The sequence below is a fragment of the Camelus dromedarius genome, chromosome X (genome assembly GCF_036321535.1).
Source record: "Camelus dromedarius isolate mCamDro1 chromosome X, mCamDro1.pat, whole genome shotgun sequence".
In the NCBI taxonomy this organism is placed as follows: Eukaryota; Metazoa; Chordata; class Mammalia; order Artiodactyla; family Camelidae; genus Camelus; species Camelus dromedarius.
The window spans coordinates 63,770,405-63,793,149 of NC_087472.1; positions in this window are offsets into that span (position 1 = coordinate 63,770,405).

Consider the following 22,745-nt stretch of genomic DNA (forward strand, 5'->3'; position numbering starts at 1 on the left):
GAACTTTAGCCTGTTAAGCCTATTCATAACCCATTTTCTTCACACTATGCAGTGCTGCCACCGTCCATAAGGAACTCTTCTCCCATGTCATTTCAATAACTCAACAGGGTCAGAATATAGCAAGGGAGAATCTAGCGATCAACTCCCTAACCAGGAATGGTAAACACCACCAGAAGGCATCAAAAATCAATGAGTTGATTTCACAGGGCCTTTCTTATATTATATGCAAACAATGAGCAGCAAATAAAAATATCTTGTCCAACATCATATACCAATTATTGGTTGAATTATAACCTAGGTTTCCAAATTTTTTAGTCCTTCTTTTCCTAGCACACCATTCTCCCATTCATCCATAGATCCATCCATATTTCCATCCATCCATCCATCCTTCCATCCACCAATTCAATAAATATATATTTAGTGTTCTTTCTATTAAAGAAATAGAAAAAGGCAAAAGTGATCATCACATTCAAGGGATTCCTAGGCCCTAAGGTGAAATGGGGCCAAATAGATAATATTCTAAATGTCACTAACCCTTCCTGAGTTTCTTTCAGTGGTCATATCCAATGTCTCAATCAGAATATTTCATTTGTTGCTAGCCAGTCCCTGGAGGAGAGAGGCATGAGACAACTCTATGTTCCCATATGAAAGACTTAATTGGAAATCTCAGAAGTTTTCTCATTAACAATTCTAGTCTTTCTCTTAATAAAGATTTTACTGCTACTCTGCATGATGGAGGTGTGAATAAGTCTAAATTCAGTGCTTGTTTCCTGTGTGACCACCTGTTTTCTGCTGTTGATAGGCCTCCTGGGCACAAATCGTTCACTGTGTTGCATTAGGCCTCTTGTTTTCTGGATTTTGACCAGTGGCCTATGAACATTCATGATGGGGATCAACTTGATATTAAGATTAAATAACTGTTCATTAATTTTTTTATATGGTTAGTTTACACCTTTGTCTCTGTGCTCCCTTAGCTTGGCATAGTTCTTTAATTTCCAATATCAGTGCTTCATTTCTAAATATTTTTAATTATACTATGTTCCTTGTGAAAAGGTAGAACACATAGCTAATTGCATCTCAGCCACTAAAACCAAGGCAGATCTATAGAAGCCTTCCTGTATGTGTATGTGAAGGATTGAAGGGAGTGAAGGATAAAGAAGTAGAAGGTAATATACAAATATCTCAAAAAGAACACACCAGGAGTCTTATTTGCATAAGGACTTTGAGTCTCTCTGGAAAAGCACAGAAGCCATTGGGAAAGACATAGGGAAAAAAAAACCCTGGAAATTTGCTATTAAAATTTTGGAAAAAATACCCTTCAAATCAAGAGGTTATCCTCAAGGTCTGAGGCAAAGAGTATTTTATTCTTTTTTATATTATTATAAATGAAATTATTTTAACTTTATTTTCAGATTGTTCATTGCTATGGATAGAAATACAATTGATTATTGTATATTGATATTGTATCCTGAAACCTTGCTGAAATCATTTAGTACTTCTATTAGTTTTTGTTTGTTTGTTTGTTTGTTTGTTTGTTTTGTTGTATACTCTTCAGGAATTTCAATGTGCAAAATCATTTCATCTGTAAATAGAGATTGTTTTACATATTCTTTCCCAATCTTAATGGCTTTGAAATTCTTTTTGCCTAATCACTAGAATCTCCTGTATAATGTTGAATTGAAGTGGCCTAAAGAAAACATTCTTGTCTTATTCCTGATAGAAAGGGGGAAGTTTTCAGTCTTTCACCAGTAAGTACAATGTTAGTTGTGAATTTTTCGTTGATGCTTTTAATCAGGATGAAGGGGTCCCTGTTCCTACTCTGTTGAGTATTATAAACAACATGGTGTGGAACGTGACCATATATATTTTTTGTTCATTGTCTTATTCTTAGTATGAATTTCTTAAGGTGAAATTATAGGGTGAAAGGGAATACCAATTTTGAAGGTATTTGATACATATTGCTGAACTCTGACAAGGATTAGGAAACCATTTATCCTTTTCCTAGCAGTGGAAGCTACACTAGGTCTTAGGAATAGGTCCCACAAATGAGTAAATCCATGTAAAACACTGGGCCCTGGCATGGGATCTATCATACACATGCCCATAAAGTAGGTATCTAGACTAGGGATCTTTAGAAATAGACTCCCAGCAATACTCACTCTGAAGAACAACATATTTAAATACTTATTTGGTGTAGGGAAAACCTTTGGGAAAGCCTTATTGCCTGTTGGGTTGTTGGGAGAATACATAGGTCCTCATGCAAGGGAGACTTTGGCTTGATGTTGAGAATAATTAGATCAATATGGAACTTTATAAAAGGACAAAATCTTAAAATCATTTTTCTTGGAGTGAGAAAACACAATGACCCATTTTCCTTGCTGCTTTACTTTGCCCAAATCACTTCACTTTCCTGAACTTTAATTTCCTGATATGTCAAAGGTAGTGATGATGTTGGTGGTAATGGTAATAGGGTAATAACCACTATCTCTAGGTTATGAAGTTCAAGTGGATGAATGGATGTGAAAGTGCCTTGGGAATTATGAGTAAGGATAACTATTGTGGGATTCTAAAAAGACACTCATACACGAAGTAGTTTGCTCTTAGGCCCTGACACTTATTTTCCTATCTTTCACGCCTGTTCTACCTACAAATTATATCCTGAATTTATTTACTGACCTCGACCTCCACCCTTGGCAATCTAAACAAAGATATTATCAATTTGTGTCTTGGTCTTCCTGCTTCCAATTCTCCCTCCTCTTCCCCTCACTGCCCACCCAAAGGGAGCTTTAAAAATAAGTAACATCAAATGATTTTCCTGCTTTCAAAACTCTCCTGTAGTAGCATATCACACTTAAAATACAGACCAACTTCCTTAGCTGTGGCCCTATGGCTCCCATCCTTATCTCACTAGTTTATCCTTCACTTGCTGAATGCACTACACTCAAGCAACAGTGACCTTTATAAGTTCCCCTAATGCACCTTGATTCTCAGCACAGGAACTTAGTATGTGTGTTCTCTTTGCTTGAAATGCACTTTCTTCCTGTATTCACATAGTTGATTTTTTACAACTTCATCTCAGAAGCTTCATCTGTTCTTCCAAGTAGCCTTATCTAACTCTTTTAATAGGAAAAAAAAAAAACTTTATTATAAGCTCTCAGGTCATCTATCCTTTCTAGAATTTTTGTCTCAAGAGCTGCTTCTGGCTCTGAGTTTTGTAAATTAAATTTATAGAACTGAAAAATTAATAACCAAAATAAAAAAGAGAAAACTCAATGGTGGATGTCAACAGAAGAATGACACACCAGAGGAAATAATCACTGGACTTGAAGACAGATTAATAGAAATTAGCCTATTTGAGCAACAGAAAGAAAATAGGCTGAAAAAGATGAACAGAAATTTATGTACCTGTGGGACTATACAGAACAATTATATCATCAGAATCCCAAAGGTAAAAGAGAAATATGGGGTTATAAAGGTATTTGTATGAAGAAATAAAAACTGAAAAAAATCCCAGGTTGAGCAAAAGGTATGTAAACATACAATTAAAAATCTAAGTGAACTTGAAACAGGATTAACTCAAAACAATCTGTGACAAGACACATCATTATCATGTTTTTGATAAGTAGAGATTTTTTTTTAATCCTGAATGCTTTGAGAAAGAAATGACATCTTACCTATCAGGGTAAAAAAAAATTAAATGAGAGATGACTTATCATCCAAAACCATGGAGGCCAGAAGTGCTATTTGGAAATCTTGGCTGACAGTTGGCATTAGACACCAGGCTCTCTGCTTTGGGGCAGTGATCTGGGGGTAAGACTCTAGGCTATACAGCAGAAATTTACAAAAAAGGCTAGGGTCCTAGGGCATTTATAAGAGGGACTTTCACATGGAGACCTTGTCAGAGATAAAAGGATACATCTAAACCAAAAGTAAATGGATTAGTGATGGCTAATGGTTTGTCCTAGTATGTAGAACATGGATAAATTTATTCTGTTCTATTTCAAGATTGGTTATAGAAGCCTAGATAAGGCTGAACCTTCAATGGAAAAAGAGTCAGAGATTCTATTTGTAGGGGAAGGATGGAGCTAGAGGCCTAATATCAGTCAAGGTCAAACTCCTGTGTCTGCAGGACAAATGTACTGGCTTTCTTCCATGACTAAGGCATGGCATAGTGTCAAACTTTCCCTGCCTCCTTTCCTGGCCAAGCATGCATGCTAAACCCTTCTGCGTGATGTCTTCTCCTAGATGTTTTGTGTTTCTATCTCCTAGAATGGAACTCACTTGAAGTAATTCACAGAAGCATATGTGAAAGCACACTTGAGCAAGGGGGATTATCAGAGAGAGCCTTCCATTATCCCAGCCACAGGATATCAGCCATTAGCATTTATTACCCAATTTGATGGCCTGTTCTTATGTTTAGCATTTCTGAGCTGGAAGATGAAAAGAATATTAACATGAGCAAATGCATATCAGAAACTTGCCATTTTTTAATTAGCCTTGCTTTTGAGTGGGCATATTGGTGTCTTAGCAACTGAGAGAATTTATGTTGAAGAACCCAAAAAGAAAAACAAAATAACTTAAGAAAGCTAGCAAAGAAAGAAGTTCCAAATCATCACCATTGCTCTACTCACCAAAGGAACAAATGCTCACTTGGAGCAGGGAGGGTGATGGCAGCAGTGGTGACAAGTAGCTGTGGTGGTGAGGGAAATGGAGTTGTCAAAGGAGTTGATTATTGGCACAGACAATGAAACTGAGGAAGTAAGCTTGAACCAGTTGATTTAAGAAGCTCCTTCTAGAATGTCTATCCACCATACATTTTCTGAGAAACTCTTTGGCTAAGAGTGTGGACATATAATTGAATCAGACAGAGTCCCTGCTCTTAAGTAGCTCTTAGAACTGGAGGATTGATAAGATTTAGACACAATCTCAGTAGAGTGTGAATTGTGCTATCACATACTGATGAAAATCAGAAGAGTGACGTGATTAAGAATACAGACTCTACAGAATGACCATCATTCAAAAGTCCACAAACAATGCTGAAGAGGCTGTGTTGGTGGGAATGTAACTTGGTGCAGCATTTATGGAAAACAGAATGAATATTCCTAAAATGACTAAAAGTAAACTTACTATATGATCCAGCAATCCCACTCCTTGGCATATATCCAGAGGGAAACTTAATTCAAAAAGATAAAGGTGGAGCCAAGAAGACAGAGTAGAGAGACTCACAGCTTACCCTGTCTCATAAATACACCAAGAACTACATATACAAACCCACTGAATTGCACAGAACACCTACTAAACTGTGGGAGAGTGTCCCTCATTTCAAACTACAGGAGGATTCTCACAAAGTCCAGTAAGAAATAAAAGAAAAAAATCCATGCAGGACTGGTCTTGCAGGGAGGGAACAGCATAGGAATAAAGGCACCCTCATGCTGGGAAACCCCCTCTCCAACTGGGAGGTCAGTGGAGACAGAAGTGGAGCTTTCAAGGCTCAGAGGAAAAAGTGACAGAAGACAGAACTAAGAGAAACTGACACAGAGTGTCTCTGCTATCCCTGACCCTAGACACAAGCCAGCAGGGATGAGCTGGAACTGGCTGCTGGAAATCAGTGAGGAGCCCAGGCAGAAGACTGGGGCCCAATGCACATAGGCAGCCTCAGGGGATTGGAGGGCAGTGTGAGCTCTGACTGGGAGTGTGTGTGGAACAGAGCAGCCTGGGACCCCCATAAAAAACACCACAGTTGGTGTGTGCAAGGGGGTAGGGGCACAATGCAGCCATGTCATAGCCACCTTCTATGCTTGGATACATTGTTGGTGTGTTCTTGTGAGAAGAGATGTGGGGTTGGGTCTTGGCCATCACTGCTGCACAGAGACAGGGCTGAAGGCTGAATCAATACCCTGAAGCCCTGCATCTTCACTGGCGGGACCGAGATTTGTTTACAGCCCCAGGCATAGAGGGCAGATTTGCTTTCTCTGGACCTTTGTGGGCTCGCACCTATGGGACAAACAGGCAGTGAATGGAGTTGACTCATGACAGGGCTGAATATGAGTATTTACAACAGGCTGGCTTACCATACTGTACATGGAGGCAGGGCTGGGGTCTGCACTGACCCTGTGGCACACCACAGATTCATATGTGTGATTGCATGTTTGCTACAGTGGGTCCTAACACCTGACATTGGTGGATCTTCCCGGGTGGTTACTGGGGCTCAGAACCTGGGGGATACCAGAGCAGGTGGCCAAAATTTCCACAGCTAATGCAGGGACAAAGGCAATGTCAACAAAAATTACATCATAAGCCCACATAACAGGTGACAGAAAACACCACAGAGGCCACTTCCTAGTGGATATCTCCTGCTTACAATTCTTCACAGCTGAAGCACTCCAACCCTGCATATTACACACCATAGTTCAGAAATGGGTCTCCATTCCAGCAACAAGGGAGCAGACCATGCCCCTCTTAAGGCTTTGACAACTACAGAACAAAAAAGAAGGCACAAATCAACAACAACCAGGGCAGGCTATACACTACAACAGTAACCACACCCACAAAGGGATAACAGCCAACACTCATGAAAGAAAGACTTGGCAACCACCTATACTAAGAACAGTCATCACAATGAAACTATTAGACACACACAGTCTACACAGGAATGCTCCCACTTTAAATAAAAACAAACAAAGAAAAAATAAAAAAGCCCTTGGAGACCACAGTAGATAAATGATACTCCTAAATCCATAGAGCTAGAGAAATATAAGCAAAATGAAGCAGAGAAACTATTCCCAATTAAAAGAACAAGAGAAATCCATTGAAAGAGCAATCAATGATATAGACCTCAATAATCTACTAGATCATGACTTCAAAAAGGGAATGATTAATGCAATAAAGGAACTAAAGGATTATCAACAGAGACAGAGAATACTTTAAGAAGGAAATTAAAATTATAAAGAAGAGCCAAATGAAAACAGGAAACTCAATTGCTGAGATAAGAGCTGAGCTAAAGGCAATCACAAGTAGACTAGATAATGCAGAAGAATGAATAAGTGACTTAGAATACAGGATAACAGAAGTTAACCAATCAGAAAACAGACATAAAAGCAAATAAAAGCCAATAAAAGCAAGATAAGGGAACTATGTGATGATATAAAGCATGCCAACCTACACGTAATAGGGGTCCCAGAAGTAGAAGAAAGAAAGAAAGGGGACTGAAAAGATATTTGAAGAAATCATGACTGAAAACTTTCCAAACCTAAAGAAGGAAACAGATATTCAAGTACAGGCACAGAGGGTCCCAAAGAAGGATAACCCAAAGAGATCTATACCAAGACATATTATAATTAACATGACCAAAGTTAAAGATAAAGAATGATTCTAAAGGCAGCAAGAAAAAAAAAAGAGGTACTTACAAAGGAACCCCCATAAGGCTTTCAGCTGATTTCTCTACACTAACACTGCTGGCCAGAAGGGAGTGGCAAGATATATTCAAAATCCTGAATGAGAAAATGCTGCAACCTAGGATATTCTATCTGGAAAGACTATCCTTTAGAGTAGAAGGAGGCATAAAGAATTTGACGGACAAGCAAAAACTAAAAGAATTCAGCAATACTAAACCTATACTAAAAGAAATATTGAAATGTATACTCTAAATAGAAAAGAAAAAGGAAGTTATAGAAATGAGAAAACCATAATTTGAAAGCAATAACTACAGTGAATTTGAAGAATAAACATGAAGATGTAAAAAAAGTAAATAAAAGAATATCAAAATCATAAAGAGTGGGAGAGTGGAGCAAGAAAATATAGATTTTTTTCCTCTCTTCTTTTTTTTCTTCATTCTTTATAGGATGTGTTTGAGACTACATGACTATCAGTCTAAAGAAGTTAGCATAATTGAAAAACAGGGTAACCACAAATCAAAAGCATACAACAGTCACATAAAACAGAAAGAAACCAAGTTAATACAAAAGAAAATTATCAAACAACAAAAAGAAAAACAAAAAGGAAAAGAAAGGAACAAAGAAATACCAAATCAACTGGAAAACAAAGTTCAAAATGTCTATAAACACATCTATCAATAATTACTATAAATGTCAATGGACTAAATGCTCCAATCAAAAGACACAGAATGGCTGATTGGATAATAAAACAAAAGCCTACAATATGCTGCCTAAAAGAGACCCACTTTAGAGTGATGGACACACATAGATTGAAAGTGAGAGGATGGAAAAAGATATTTCATACAAATGGAAATGACACAAAAGCTGGAGTAGCAATACTCATATCAGGCAAAATAGACTTTAAAACAAAGGCCATAAAGAGAGATGAAGAAGGACACTAATAATCAAAGGAGCAATATAAGATGAAGATAGTACACTCATTAACATACATGCACTCAATATAGGAGCACCTAAATATATAAAATAAATACTAACAGACATAAAGGGAGAAATTGGTGACAATGCAATACTAGAGAAGCTTAATATCCCAAATATCACTGGACAAGATTTCCAGATAGAATATCAATAAAGCAAAGGAGATACTAAATAACAAAATAGACCAGTTGGATTTGGTTGATATTTTTAGAACATTACATGCCCCCAAAACAAAATATACATATTTTTCAAGTGCTCATGGAACATTCTGTAGGATAGACCACATAATCTGACACAAAAGAAGCCTCAACAAATTTAAGAGGATAGAAATCATTCCAAGCATCTTCTCTGACCACAGTGGTATGAAACTAGAAATCAACCACAGAAAAACAAATGAGAAAATAATGACAGCATGGAGACTAAACAACATGCTACTAAAAAACCAATGGGTCAACAAAGAAATCAAAGAAATTAAAAAATATTTTGAGACAAACAACAGTGAAATCACAACCACACAAAATCTGTGGGATACAGCAAAAGCAGTCCTAAGACAGAAGTTCACAGAAATACAGACTTTCCTCAAAAAAGAACAATCTCAAATAAACAACCTAACCTACCACCTAAAAGAATTAGAAAAAGAAGAACAAACAAAATCCAATGTCAGCAGAAGGAAAGATATAATAAAGATGAGGGGGGAAATAAATAAAAGAGGTTTTATAAAATAGAAAAATCAATCAAACCAAGAGCAGATTTTTTTGAAAGAGTAAGCAAAATTTACAAACTTCTGGCCAGGCTCACCTAGAAGAAAAGAGAGTGCACACAAATAAACAAAATAAGAATTGAAATGGAGAGATTACAACCAACACCACAGAAATACTATTTGGTCATAAGAAAATACTATGAACATCAATATAACAATAAATTGGACAACTTAGAAGAAATGAACAAGTTTCTAGAAACATACAGTCCATCAAAACTGAATGAAGAAGAAATAGATCACTTGAACGGGCCAATTACTAGAAGTGAAATCGAATTAGCAATAAAAACCAAAAAACCTCTCTGCAAACAAAAGTCCAGGAACAGATGGCTTCACTGGAGAATTCTATCAAACATACAAAGAAGAGCTAATACTAATCCTTCTCAAGCTCTTCCAAAACATTGAAGAGGAGGGAATACTCCTAAACTCATTCTATGAAGCCACCATCACTTTAATACCAAATCCAGACAAAGGCACTACCAAAAAATAAAGCTATAGGATAATATCATTGATGAATATAGATGCAAAAATCCTCAATAAAATATTAGCAAGCAGAATCCAACAGCACATAAAAAAGATCATACTCTATGATCAAGTTGAATTCATCCCAGGGACACAAGGATGTTTCTACATACACAAATCAACAAATGTAATACACCATATCAATAAGAGACAGATAAAAATCACGTGATCATCTCAATAGATGTAGAAAAAGCACTTGATAAAATTCAACACCCATTTATGATAAAAGCTCTTACCAAAGTGGGTATAGAGGGAACTTATCTCAACATAATAAAAGCTATTTACCAAAACCTACATCCAGCAAAATAATCAATGGTGAAAAGCTGAAAGCCTTTCCGCTAAAAACTAGAACAAGATAAAGATGCCAACTTTCACTACTTCTATTCAGTGCAGTATTGACATTCCTAGAAATAGCAATTAGACAAGGAAAACAAATAAAAGTGATCCAAATTGGAAGAAAAGAGATAAAATTGTCATTATATGTGGATGACATGGTACTATATATAGAAAATCCTAAAGGCTCCACGCAAAAACTACTAGAGCTAATAATAGAATTTGGAAAGGTAGCCAGATGCAAGATTAACATGCAGAAATCAGTGTCATTTCTTTATACTAACAACAAAATATCAGAAAAAGAAAGTAAAGAAATAATTCCTTTTAAAATTGAATCCAAAAAAAAATACTTAGGAATAAATCTGACCAAGTGAAAGGCTTATATGAAGAGAATTATGAAGCATTCACTAAGAAGGTTAAAGATGACTTATGGAAAAGAAAAAATAACCCATGTTCTTGGATTATAAGAATTAATATTGATAAAATGCCCATACTACCCAAAGCATTCTACAGATTTAATGTGATCTCTATCAAATTACTCAGGACATTTTTCACAGAATTAGAACAAATATTCCTAAAATTTATATAGAATCACAAAAGACCCAGAATTACCAAAGCACTACTGAAGAAAAAGAATGAAGCTGGAGGAATAACCATCCCAGACTTCAGGCAATATTACAGAGCTACAGTAATCAAAACAGCATCTTATTGGTACACAAACAAACATATGGATCAATGGAACAGAATAGAGAGCCCAGAAATAAACCCACAAACTTTTGGTCAATTAATCTTTGACAAAGGAGGCAAGAATATACAATGGAGTAAAGCCAGTCTCTTCAGTAAATGGTGTTTGGAAAACTGGACAGCTGCAAGTAAATCAATGAAATTAGAATACTCCATCACACCGTACACAAAAATAAACTCAAAATGGCTTAAAGACTTAAACATAAAACAAGACACTATAAACCTCTTAGAAGAAAACATAGATAAACATCTGACATAAATATCAGCAATGTTCTCCTAGGGCAACCCAAGTAATAGAAATAAAAGCAAAAATAAAAGATTCTGGTAGGTCTCATGTCTGACATTGTAAAGAGAAGAATGAGACTGAGACCATGGCTGTTCAAATCATATAGTTTAAACTTAATAATCTAATGGTACGGTTAAACTTTTCTGAGTACCTACTGTGCTGAAGCACTTTATGCATATTCTTTCTAGTCTTCATAATAACCCTGCGGGATATAAATTACTAACCCTGGTTTGGAGATTAGGGAATTGATTCAGAGAGGTGAAATTACTTGCCTAAGATCACACACTTAGAAGCCCAAAGAAGAGAAGGAGTGTAGTGCAACCTAAGTACCTTTGGAGCTAGACAGAGCAGAGTTCAAACTCTAGCTCTGCCACTTGCTAGATGAGTAACTTTGGGCAAGTCACTTTGCTTTTCAGCTTTTTCAACAGAATGGGACCCTCTGCTTTGCCTCCTCATAGAGCTATTGTGTGGAATAAATGTAATAGTAATAATGAATGTAAAGCACCTGGCCCCAAGTAGACGTTAAAAAAAGACAACTCTTATGACCCAAGTTCATCATAGCCTATATTGTAACCCAGGTGTTTAGATCCAACTCAGTCTCTGGATTTTGTCCTATTTAAAAACTTGGTAAAGCTACTGCTGTGCAGGTCTTGTAACATGCAGAGAACTGGCCCAATAAGTACTTCTACCCGAGACACAAAAGCCCTATACCCTGTCCTGGTACCTCAACTATACTAGGAAAATGAGTGCTGAAAAAATCTTGTCCCTATGGCTTATCAGCAAGAGACTCAGGCTGATCATTTCTGGGAGTGAAAGTACACTGACTTGTCTGTAATTTCTCTTTCAAGTCTCATCTGCCTTCCCACTTTTTGAGGCTTTTCAATCCAATATAACTGACACATTCCAAATACCTACAGTGTGCAAAGCTCTGCACTGGAGTTATTTATCCTATATTTTCTCAAATGACCCTCTGTACACTCTGACTTATAGGTTGATATTATTATTTCCATTTAATTCCTGATAACACTGAGCTGAGGCTCAGAGAGGCCAAGGGACTTGCCTAAAGTCACATTATAGTGGTTGGCAAAGCTGGAATTTGAAGCTTGACTGTTGCCTGTCAAATTGGCCTTTATGCTCATCTTAGTCTACCCAGCCTCTTTTTTTTTCTTTTCATTAAGAAGCTCCTTACATCCCTTCCCCTACCTCCTTAAAACACATATACACACATATACAACCCAAGAAGCTATCCTACTCTAAGTGGTTAAAGAGTCTGTATGTTCCTTGAATACTATGTCTATGAATCATTCTGCTTGGACCTTCCATGGGGCATGGCTTGGATTTTGCAATGCCTTTGTGAGATATGACCTGGGAATGCTTAAAAACAGGTATATCTGAGTTTGAATTCCAGCTCTGCCACTTACTTTCTGTGTGACTTCTCATAAATGGAATTCAGGACCTAACACTTCTGTATATAAAACCTTATTGTGTCTTTTGTCCCACTGTTTTTGGAGTAAAATTCATGGTATTTATATTAGCTTACAAAGTTCTGCATGGCCTAGGCCTCTCTGAGCTCATATCATAATGCCTTTCCTTTGCTGATAGCTCTCCAGAAACGTTGGTGTTCTTTCTGATCCTTAAATACAAGCTCATTTCAACCTTAGGGTCTGTCCATTTAAAGCTCCCCCTTTCTGGAACTCTTAACATGACTGGTTTTGTCTTCTATTTTCAGGTCTCAACTTCAGCATTGCCTCCCTAGAGAGGCCTTTTCCAACCAAACTGGCTAATCTACCCCTGGCCTCTGTCCCATTACTTCATGTCCATTACTTCATTGTTTTTTCCATAGTGTTTATTAGTATTTGATATTTGATTATTTGATTATGTGTTTTGTTATTTATTTTCTTTTTATGTTATATACTTATGACTACAGGGACTTTTCTGAGTTGTCCACTATTATATTTTCAGTACTCAAAACAGTGTCTGGAAGATAGCAGATGTTGAATAATCTTTTGAATAAGTGAACAGATGAATCTCTTCAAAGTCTCGTCTATAAAAAAGGGTAAACAAACCTGAGTTTCTGTGAAGAATTTAGCAGAGTGAGGATCAAATCCCCACTAGTTTTCATTCTTCTGTGCTCTTGGATTCATGGTATGTACACTCAGAATTCTGAATGGACTTATTCTGGATGTCACAGCCCTTTGACGTTTTCTGCTAGGTGCAAGCACCTGAGTTTTAATGGACACAAAACTGGAGAACCTGCCCAGAGACAGGACTCCTATCTTTCTTCCTTCTGGGCTCACTGTAAGGAGCACTGTCTAGCATGGGGCTCACTGACTCACCAGTGCCAATTAGTGTGGGCTTGCCTGGAGATTCCCAAGCAAGGCCTAGTTCTGGGATGAGGTCCTTCCTAGTCAGCACAGATATATTTATCTTACCCTCTTCATGCATGCAGCTGTCATTCTTCATCATTCACCATGCCAGAGGAAGCAGAGGCCTTAACCAAATGATAGTGCTATAAGGAACATAGGACATCATGCAGTAAACTCTTATGGATGGGGAAACTAAGGCCCAAGGAGGGTAAAGGATTTTCCCCAGGAGCACCAGGATTAGAATTATGATTCCTTGGTCCAGTGTCAGGAGCTCATTTCTATTTTCTTCAAACATAGTACTATGTTCTCAGGAATTCTTCACAGTAGGGAGATGAATATGAGCTGGGACATAGACAGGAGGTGTATAGTTTGAAGAAACATATTTGAAATACTTACTAAAGGAAATTGAGGAAAAATTGTCTTAAGATGGAGACTATCCAGAAGTTAGAATGAAGATGCGTATAGAGTGTATGGGTTTAAAAAATGGAGATGCATGGTGGTTCAGCTCTACTCCATACTTCTAATAGCTACATTTAATAGAATAATTTTCATTTGGATTGTGATGCTTTTAGAGGATTTTCACACACAGTTTTCTCATTTAATCAAACCAGTGCTGTGCCCCATGTCACATATTGCCATTTATTTTTGTAATCCTTTTCTTTTAGAATAATCATTATACATTTTTTAAGTAATGTAAGTGTCTGACTTTACCACTACTGGCCTTTATTATTTATCACTGTCTCTCCAGCACCAATACCTGACATGTAATAGGTGATCAGTATATATTTGTTGAATTAAGGAATTAAATATTGTCTTACAGATGCGCATATTGGGTACCAGAGATAGGAAATGTGTTGTTCAAGGTCAAATATCAAAGTGGCCAAGACTCCAACCTAGGTCTCTTGATTTCCACTGAGGTCACTTATGTCTCTGCCCCCGGTTATATGGTAAATAGTATGAAGGGTAGTAATAATTGTTACCATTTGTTATTGATGTTCCAGGTACAATATATTATCTCATCAGACTAAATAACAGTTCTAGAACTTTTTAGCTGATCTCTCTATCTGGAACACTTTTCTCTGTATGTCTCCCTTCTCTCCTACTCCTTCTTTAAGAGAACATCAGGTATCTTCCTCTAGAAAGCATTTCCCAATTCCAGCTAGTTAGGTTTAGATCATCTTGTTGTGCAAACCTCTGTGTGCAATATCCCATTATATTGTCATTATCTGTCTCATCCACTTAAACTGTGAGCCCCTTCAGAGTGGGGATCATGTCTTCCTTATGTCACAGAGATGAATTTATGTTATCAGTAAGTATTTCATACATTGATAAATGATTGAATTTCCACTTCATCTTCTTAGGATTACAGGGATTACATTGCTAAAGGAATGAGTGTCACACTTTAGTATTCATTAGAGCATTTGGCATTCTTGCTAAACCCAGATTCTTAGTCGTTTCCCCATTACCACCACACCCAGTGAAATTCAGATTCAGTAGATCTGGGTTGTGGACAGAAATTTGCATGTTTTATAAGTCTCCCAGGTAATTCTGATGCAGTTTGTCCTTGGAAAATACCTTGAGGACCCCTGAACTAGGGTGTGTGAGTTGTGCTACCCATAGAAAAATTCTGGAAATCTGCTGGACTTGCACAGATGAGGGAGGGTCCAGTAGCAGCTTTTTTCAGTGGTGCAGCTCACAGCTATGAATTTCAAGAGTTCTCTTGAAGACTGACTTCTATAGACACTCATGAAAGAGGTTCTTCTAATCACTACCCTCGATATTCTTTCTTCCTTGAGATGTTATATGGTGTGGTGGAGAGCACATTGCTCTGGAAGGGAGCTTCAGGTGATAATTGAATGACCTGAGTCATGTCTCTATCTTTGAATCTCAGTTGTTCATCTGTAAAATAAGGATCTATTGGCCTCCCATCTAGTACCTATCTCACAGGCTTATCTTGAAAATAAAATAAAAAAGTTCAAAAAGGTAATATAGTGCCTGACACAGCATGGGTCCTCAGTAAATTAGATTGAAATGCATAAAACTATATCACCCTGGCTCTGCTGCTTAATCACTGAGCCTTTTTTCAGTGGACCTCATTTCCCTTGTTTGTCGAATAATGTGGCAAGGCATCAGCACAATTAATTCCAAGGCTTATTTATTTCTGTGTTGTGGGCTGTGGGACAAGTTTCAATGTTAGGCCTAATGTAGAGCTTTTGAAGTAGGTCATCATCTTGTCTAGTGTTGCCAGTCAGCCTTGATTTGATGCATTACTGTCTACTTTGTCAGTCTCCTTGATCTTTAACATTACTCTCCATTCTGTCTGAGAAAGACACTTTTTAAAGAGCAGGTAGAAAGAAGATGCTTTGTAAGGCAGATTAAAAAGCAATAAAATTGGCAAGATGTGGAATATAACTTTAGTGTAGTTTTGATTTCATTTTGAATAATTTCTTGTAAAAAATAGACTGGTGTTTCAAAGTCTCCTAGGAAGTTTGCTCTGGTACTTATATTGAACACTTTAATATTAATTCAGGGACAAGGAGAAGGAGGAAAGTCTGGAAAGAGTGGGTGGTTTGGTTGTAAAATTTTTCATTTGTTTGTTTGTTTGCTTGTTTGTTTTATAGCAGCAAACAAGCAGTGGCATAGAAAGCCACTGCAGAGTTGGAAGGCTTGAACTTTGTGGAGCAGTATTCAATTAAAAGGTCTTTCAAGGATTCAGAAAAGCGGAAGATAAGAAAAGGGTCAGCATTTCCATGACAAACTCCTCAAAAGGTTGGCATGGCTACATAATACCAATAGTAGCCAACACTTGATTTTTATAGTGCATATTGTGCCAAGCACAAGCCTTAATATATTTCCGTGTCTTAACTCTATTAAATCTCGTAATGACATGTGGGAAATGTACTATTATTATCACTTGCATTTTCAGTTAAAGAAACTAAGTCACAAATAGGTCAAGTGACTTGCCCGGGGTAACATATAAAGTATGTGACAAGACCTAGATTTCAACTCAGGGTGTCTGGTTCCAGATATGTGCTGTTAACCATTGTGTTACACTGACTCTTACATTTGAGTAAAAAACCTTCAGGAGGCAGGAGAATGGCATATCTCTGTTTTGATTAGTTCCAGGTCTCCTCCATCACCTTTTGAATGAAATTGATAAACCAAGAACTTCAGATTATCACTGATAGCCTTTCCTGACTGTCCCTTCCTCCTCCTCTCCCTCCATATAACCCTAGCTAAGCCAGTATATCTAGTTTATACCATCCTTTAGGGAACTTCTTTGACCTAGATTCTATAAATGCAGCAATAATTACCTCTAACAAGTGCACAGCACTTCCATATCCATCTTCTCATGTGGTTCTCAATGTTTTGTTGGGTAAAGTTGGCATGGATTATGGTCGTCATATTGCAGATAAGAAAATTGAGGCCCAGAGAAGATAAGAGACTTGCCCAAGGTTATATGATAAGTTAACAGCAGAACCTAGGTCAGTAAGTCAACCCACATATACTTATTGAGCATTTATTAGGTACCAGGCATTATTTTAGGCATAATTCTAAGACTGTCTGATTCCAACTCTGGTGTCCTAGCAAATATATCACTATGTCTGCTTTATCAGAAGCTATGCAGAAAGTTTACCTAAGTTCCATGAGTGGAGAAGATAATAAGCATTTATTGAGCCCCATCATTGTACTAGGCTAGGAACATTACTTATATTTGTTGTCTTATTGAATCCTTCTACCAATCCTGAAAGTTTAGGACTTTATATATTAAATGAGAAAGCAGAGGAATGAGGCAGACCCCAATTTCAACTGGCTCTCTTTTCTCTCTCTGAAGTTTCCATGTCAGCCTTGGAGTGCAACACTAGAATGCCCCTCTGGCAGACTCTGCTGAAAGCATTCTCAGGAATCTTGAGCCCAACATGAGCACATATTTTCATTTATCCTTCTGATGCCACCCTTTGTCTTTCCACAGAACCATGAACAAGCAAGCAGAAAGCAGTCAGGTTAGTGAGGGAGAAAGGCAATGAGGCCTAGATCTTGGGGGCATATTTTGGGTCTCCAGTCCTGCTAATGCCTAATGTGCCCTCCTTGTCCAGGTCACAGATGGATGGAAAGGGTTTCCTGCAACTGGCCTCTGAGATGTGGCCTAGTTCTCTTGCTCAAGACTCTATTATCTGCTCCAGCTGATGTTTCTCATTGCTCAGACTTGGTTGGTATCATTCAGAGAAGGAAGGTTTAAGAAAGACAAGAGAGTGTGTGAGGGAAAGCTCACTCAGAAATAGATCATGGCTCTCACAGGAATAGAGTTCAGTTCTGTTGAGTCAGCTTCTCCAGTTTCCATATGGAGAGAGCCTGTGGATCAGTCTCTACTGACATTTTTTTCCAGTGGTGGCCAGGCCTCAGTGGGTGATATATTACAGCATTTGGGAAGTGACATGTCTCTAGTCAACATACTTACTTGTCTTAACTCGCAGGCAAGAAAACTTCTCATTCTAGGCCATCTTTTACCTTTGTCTTTGGGGAATGAGACTCTAATATTTGGGAATAAATGTGAAATCATGTAGTCTCTTGGCCAGAAGAACCTGTTAGAGTTATTTTTTCTATTCTGCAGAACATGATTCCCCTTAACTATTCTGACCTACACATCTTTCATCTGTTCATAAAAAACCTTTGGGAAGGAAATTCCACAATTCTCTCTGATTAATCCAATAATCTCCACATATTGAATGCTTTCCCTGCATGTGTCTTTATTCCACTTAACCTTATTTAAGGTTCTTTCTTTTAATTTAATTTAATTTAATTTAATTTAATTTAATTTAATTTAATTTTATGCTTTTTATTGAGTTATAGTCAGTTTACAATGTTGTGTCAATTTCCAGTGTAGAGCACAATTTTTCAGTTATACATGAACATACATATATTCATTGTCACCTTCTTTTTCACTTTGAGCTACCACAAGATCTTGTATATATTTCCCTGTGCTATACAGTGTAATCTTGTTTATATATCTATATATACCTATCAGTATCTACAAATTTTGAACTCCCAGTCTGTCCGTTCCCACCCCCTTAACCCCTGGGCAACCACAAGTTTGTATCCTATGTCTATGAGTCTGTTTCTGTTTTGTATTTATGTTCTTCTTTCTTTTTTTTTTTTTTTTTTAGATTTCACATATGAGCAATTTCATATGGCATTTTTCTTTCCCTTTCTGGCTTACTTCACTTAAAATGACATTCTCCAGGGACGTCCATGTTGCTACAAATGGCATTATGTTGTGATTTTTATGGCTGAATAGTATTCCATTGTATAAATATACCACTTTTTCTTTATCCAATCGTCTGTCAATGGAAACTTAGTCTGTTTCCATGTCTTGGCTATTGCAAATAATGCTGCTATGAACATTGGGGTGCAGGTATCTTCTTGAAGTAGAGGTCTTTCTGGATATATGCTCAGGAGCAGGAGTACTGGATCATATGGTAAGTCTATTCCTAGTCTTTTGAGGAATCTCCATACTGTTTTCCATAGTGGCTGCACCAAACTGCACTCCCACCAGTAGTGTAGGAATGTTCCGTTTTATCCACAGCCTCTCCAGCATTTGTCATTTGTGGATTTTTGAATGATGGCCATTCTGGCTGGTGTGAGATGATACTTCATTGTAGTTTTGATTTGCATTTCTCTGATAATTAGTGATATTGAGCATTTTTTTCATGTGCCTATTGATCATTTGTATTTCTTCCTTGCAGAATTGGTCATTTCTTTTTAGAGTAATAGAAATTTAGAACTAGAAAGAGATGTTAGAATTACATGAGAGCCTTTACATTAAAGTAATGCACAGATGTAACTGATTATTATTGTTATCTTGTCCAGCCTCCCCATTTGAAAACCTAGCTAACTAAGATCTTTTGGGATAAAGTGATTTGTAAAGAATTATGCAGCTCATAAGTGACATTTCCAGGTCTCAAACCCAGGTTTTCTGGACCAGTAGATTACTGTGTTCTTTTCACTGTGTGTCCATTTACTTTTTTCTTGTTCCAGCTGACTTGGTAAAGAGCTTATCACTGCCTCTTAAATTTTTATACTGATGTGCTAATGTGATGTCATTGATTGGTCTTCCCTTCCTCAGGCTAAATTAAGGGATTGAAAAGTATTTATTATCCTAGAGACTTATTATTAACTCTTCAGTCCTTCCAGTTCTTTGAGGAGTTGTGTTCTTCAGTAGCAGAAAGATTCACATTGGGTTGAAGTAGGAAAGGCTTGGGAGATTTTTTTTCCCTTTTCCTAAGCAAAATACAGTGTTAGGAGAGAAGTTGGAATTGTCATCTTTCTGCAGGCATCAGGATTCCAGCATACTGAAACACCTCTTTGATTTGATTAGGCAAAATAAGCCATTGTCTGAGATATAATAATTATAGCTGCCATATATTGAATGCTTAAAATGTATGAGGAACTTGTTTAACTATTTTATATATACCTGTCATTATCTACAAATCTCTAACTCCCAGTTTATCCCTTCCCACACCCCTCCCCCCAACAACCACAAGTCTTTATTCTATGTCTGTGAGTCTGTTTCTGTTTTATATATGTTCATTTGGCTTTTCATTTTTTAGATTCCACATGTGAGTGATATCATATGGTATTTTTCTTTCTCTTTCTGGCTTCATTTAGAATGACATTCTCCAGGGACATCCATGCTGCTGCAAATGGCATTATGTTGCCATTTTTATGGCTGGGTAGTATTCCATTGTATAAATATGCAACAACTTCTTTATCGAGTCATCTGTCAATGGACATTTAGGCTGTTTCCATGTCTTGGCTATTGTGAATAGTGCTGCTATGAACATTTGAATGCAGGTGTCTTTTTGAAGTAGGGTTCTGTCTGGAATTATGCCTAGGATTGGGATTGCTGAGTCATATGATAAGTCTATTTTCAGTCCTTTGAGGAATCTCCATACTGTTTTCCACGCTGGCTGCACCAAACTGTATTCCCATCAGCAGTGTAGGAGGGTTACCTTTTCTCCATACCCTCTCTAGGATTTATCATTTGTGGACTCTTGAATGGTGGCCATTCTGACTAGTGTGTAGTGACACCTCATTGTAGTTTTGATTTGTGTTTCTCTGATAATTAGTGATATTGAGCACTTTTTCATGTGCCTATTCGTCATTCATATGCCTTCATTGGAGAATTGCTTGTTTAGGTCTTCTGCCCATTTTTCGATTGTTTTTTTTTTTCTTATTAAGTAATATGAGTGGTTTATATATTCTGGAAATCAAGCCCTTGTCATTTTCATCTTCTGCAAATATTTTCTCCCATTCTGTATGTTGTCATTTTGTTATGCTTATAGTTTCCTTTGCTGTGCAAAAACGTGTAAGCTTAATTAGGACCCATTTGTTTATTTTTGCTTTTATTTCTATTTCTTGGGTAGACTGCCCTAAGAGAACATTGCTGAGATATATGCCACCAGAAATTGATACAGCAATGTAAACTGACTGTAACTCAACAATAAATAAATAAATAAATGTATGAGGAACTATGCTAAGTACTTTATAAACATCATCGTATTTAACCCTTACAATGACTCTGAGAAAAAGTTATTATTAGCATCATTTTATAACTGAACAGTCCAAGGCTCAGAAAGGTTAAGTAACATGTCCACATTTAAATAGCTACCTAGTAGTTGACACATTTGAACTTGGATCTCTCTGACCCAATGCCTAGACTATTTCCACTATAGTTTGCTGCTTTTGTGAGGATTAGCCTTCTACCTTTGTGACGTGGTTTGAAAGGTGTCAGAAAGTATACCCTAACCTACCTAATAAAAGATTTTTTGTACTATGATATTACAATGCTTGAGAATTCACAATTAGAGGCTTATCATTTCCTAGTGTAAATTACACTGGTATAGGAGCTAGGGATCCTGGTTTTCAGTACCAACCCTACCATTGAATAACTAACTATGTAAATTTAGGCAAATTACTACCTTACTTGGCATGTCAGTTTCTCCATCTGTACAATGGAAAAGATGATTTTTGAGGCCTCATCATTCTCTGAAATCTTGAAATTCTCTGAAGATGATGAGCCAGTTCTTCCAGGTTGTCTTCTGATAATGGATAACAGATTGGGAGCATGAGGGATGTCTTGCCAGGTGGTGTTACTGAACCAAACTTGGGTCCACTTGCTGGATGTACAACAAAACCAGTCTACTGACATTGGGCTATCATGAAGGAAAGTAAAGTGTTTATTGCAAGGTGCCTAGCAAGGGTAACAGGCAGCTAACTCTTGAAAGACCCAAACTCGCTGATAGCTTTTGGGGAAGAGTTTTTAAAGGCAAAGTGAAGGAAAGTGTTGTGGGGTGGATTATCAGCTTATGTTCATTCTTCTGATTGGTTAATGGTGAGGCAACAGGGTGGTATTTGGGGAATCTCAGTAAGTTTTCTGGTTCCAACTGGTCAGAGGTCTATAGGCTGGTGGGGTTTTAGTATATGCAAAACAACTCAAGGATATGGCTCAGGATATTTTCTATAGCCCTTGAGAAAGAACTAAAGATCTTTGACTTTGTTTTATGGCTAAACTATTATTGGTTTGTGTTGTTAACTGTTTTCTTTTGTTTCTTCATTTTTTCACTTCTCTGATTAAATTTGCTCTTTGGAACTCAGGGAAGGCTTAGAAGGTTAAAGCTTTACTAAAAATAAAAGTCCGAGGGCATGGTAGCAGAGAGAGGGGTCCTTTCCCTGGAAAGCCCCACAGGACCCTGTTTAGTTTTAGTAGTTATTAATCCAAATATCAGTTTTCATGATGAGCTCATCCCCAAGATGGTCCTCCTCCATTCTTGACTTAACTTGTCTAAATGGAACCAGGATCAACCCTTTAATTGGTTCTTATTTTCCAATATTATTCTGAATGGAATGAGGACTGGAAATAAGAGCTGGAGATTCATCTGATGCTATAAATAAAATTCCTCAGATTCAAGTCCTCCTGGTCCAGGTCAAAAGGGCCCAGGGATATGTATGTTTAATAAATACCCTCAGGAGCTAAGATGCCCCATGAAGCTTTAGACTCACTGCCTTAGCAACGTATAATTTCTGTTACTTTTCTGAAAGAGTTAATATAAAGATTTTTTTAAAGGTGTATTTTTTAAAATTTATTTATTATACTCTGTAAAAAATATTTACTGATACATCTGTGCTAGACACTTTTAAATAAATAAAACACATTCCCTATCCATGAGAAAGATAATTTCTAGTGGTTGAGATAAACAATTCAACCAATGTTGACAAGACATGGGGATTAGTGCTATAGCCAGAGACATGTATAAGGCCTAGAGGGGTCTTATCTAGTATAGGTAAGGTTAAGGAAGGCTTCATGGAAA